This window comes from Tachypleus tridentatus, chromosome 1, assembly GCF_004210375.1.
Source record: "Tachypleus tridentatus isolate NWPU-2018 chromosome 1, ASM421037v1, whole genome shotgun sequence".
Taxonomy (NCBI): domain Eukaryota; kingdom Metazoa; phylum Arthropoda; class Merostomata; order Xiphosura; family Limulidae; genus Tachypleus; species Tachypleus tridentatus.
This window is the reverse complement of record NC_134825.1, coordinates 4413999-4416772: the sequence shown is the minus strand read 5'-3', so window position 1 is coordinate 4416772 and position 2774 is coordinate 4413999. Positions and strand designations below refer to the sequence as shown.

General features: G+C 36.3%; 1 long non-coding RNA gene across 1 annotated transcript; it reads right to left on the bottom strand.

Moving 5' to 3' along the window:
* Positions 1-410: 410 nt before the first annotated feature.
* On the bottom strand, positions 411-2569 carry LOC143228935 (uncharacterized). The gene is made up of 2 exons (XR_013015634.1): positions 2394-2569; positions 411-1312 (listed from the first exon to the last, which is right to left on the bottom strand). It is a non-coding gene; the product is annotated as an uncharacterized LOC143228935 (long non-coding RNA).
* Between the last annotated feature and the right edge of the window lie 205 nt (positions 2570-2774).

Below are 2774 nucleotides of genomic sequence, written 5' to 3'. Positions count from 1 at the left end.
GTTTGTGGTTTTCATGGTGACACGTGAAAATCAAATTTTCTGTTTTCGGTATATTATTAAAGCATTTAAAACCCAAACTACCAAATTCGAACGTTAACTACTGGTGAGTCCAAAAATTACATCATTAACTCACATATCCGTTCAACGCAAGAGAAAGATTTGGGAAGTAAATTCCGAATGCTGACTATCTTGAGGAGTTAGTTGAAAAGTATATGCGCTAAGCTTGAAAACAATAAGTTCGGAATTTCGCCATTTATAAGGTTAGATACACAGGAACATTTGTAAAATAATGGTTTAGAGAGACTTGATGATTTTATGTTACCTATGTCTTAAACGTCCAAAAATGACTAACAACATATTTGTTCTAGATTCTGGCTAGAACTAGCATACTGAAAATAACACAAAATACATTAAAATACTTCATTATTTATTGTTCGGAATCTTATATAATACACTAACGACAACTTATTCACCACACACTAAACTGTTGTTATGCAAAGTTTAAAAACAAAGAAACAAACAACAAGCAATCAGTAGAATTAATCACTAAATTGAAAACATACTTACACCCTTGTGCAAATTAATTGAAATAAGATGGAAAATTACGATTTTTTCAATTTTTTTTGCGTTTTATTTCTCAGAGTCCAAAAATTACTCACAAATTAATACATGATATTACCGCCTTTATTTTTCAGAAGATCATTAATCCGCTTTGGCATCGAGTCCACGAGTTGATTGCAATCTTTACTAATTTTTGGATCGCGGTACCACCCCTCAATTATGGCCTCAATTAGCTTATCTTACGGAGTACAGTCTTTTCCCTGACGTCTTTCTGTACAAATCGCCCAAAGATTTTCAATAAAATTTAAGTCCGGAGAGTTTCCAGGCCAGTCCAGAACCTTTATTCGTGTTGTAGTAAAAACATTCTTCACAAGTTTCGATGTGTGGCACGGAGTCAGATCTTGCTGAAAAATGCCAGATCCATCTGGAAATCTCTTTTTCACTTCTAGAACGACTCTTTTCTGCAAAACTTCGATGTACTGTGGTCCTCGCATCATACCTTCTTCGATATGTAAGCCTCCGACGCCACAGTAGCTGAAAAAGCCCCAAAACATCTTCTTCAAGGGATGTTTAACGAACTGATTGATGTGAGATTCTCGAAGTTTCTCACCTGGAGATCTGCGAACATGCAGACTTCTTTGACCCTGTACGAACAAATGAGTCTCGTCACTGAATAACACCTTCCTCCAATTTTCTTGCGTCCTTGTTATTTTCGGCTGTTAGTTCGAGTTTGTATTTTACTTTCTGAATCCTAAAAAAAGCGTAAAACAAAAAACGTTTATTTTTTCTTTATGAACATGGTTTTCATTCTGCAGTTTGCTCGACCAATCTTAAAAAACTGATACTTTTTGGTTTCTGTGAAGTTCAAATTACGATTTCAGATATAAAGTTTCAAGGAAATGGTTTGTTTACATGTGTTTTTGAATTTCGCGCAAAGTCACACGAGAGATAAGGGCTATCTGCCAACTCTTAGGCTACTCTTTAACCAATGAATAGGGGATCGATCTCCACCTATAACGCCCTCATGGCTAAATGAGCAAACATGTTTGGTGTGACGAGTATTCACATCCGAGACCCTCAGATTGGGTGTCGAACTTCCTAACCACCAGGCCATGCGGGTCCCAACTGAATTTTGACGACGTTCTTTGATAACAACTACTTAAGTTAAGTGTTAACTATTAAAACTAGAGGTTTTAACTGGCTGTATGTTTTTATTTGACTATCAGAATTAAGAAAATGTGTTTCTTTAGAAAGAGCTACAGATTAACCACGCTCTTTGGCTCACGGCGTTTTACCCCTGTTACTAACATTTTAATTCATTAGAAGAAGCAAAATTCTGTTTTTCACCGTTAAGTATCTAGTCATCGAATGTGCTAAAGTCAATCCACAGATCCTTTCCTTAGCACGTGTTGTTCGTCTAGACCCCCCTTCATGAACCTTAGCTCGTGTTGTTCGTCTAGACCCCCCATTCTGTACACACCTAAAATAAACGTAGGTAATAATTATCCATCCCAGTGTCCCACCCTTGTGTTCCTTAGGCTCGCGTGGCATTCATAGTTAAAAGTGCTTACTGCAGTTATTCTATTTCGAACGAACAATTGTGCTAAGAGAGTTAAAGGCGTGAAAGTCAAACTTTTTTTTTAACCCTCGTAATTAATAGACAACATTGAGAGAACAAATAAATCTAAACAAAAGTAAGTTAAAGAACCACGGCTGTGCAGACGTTAAACATTCTCGTCTGCTTATTCCTTTAAATTGTAAAATAGTAGAAAAAATAAATACGTTTATAACGGTGTCACGAAAAATTCAGATGGTTACATTCACCAACTTACCTTCAAACTTAGGAAAGTTAACCAACAGAAGCGATGCCTGTTTCAGAGGTTGCTAAACATTTATAGAATTCCTTGTTACGAAAATAAAGATTCAATTGGCTCGTCGTATTCCGATGCTTGAAAATAGCACTGGTACTTGGATGTTAACGCAGGACAAGTGTTATCTCGTGGTTTGATAGAACTGTTTCGTAACGGACTAAATAAAACACCGCTACAACCGGATGAAACAAAAACAATTTATCAAATGCAAGAACAGAACTAGAAACAACTTTCGGGCAGCTAGAATACGAATTGTATCACTTACAAAAAACCCAGTAATAAACCTATGCTTGTGCAAGACGAGGTAGAAGCGTTGATAAAGAGTACAATACAAATTTCAAT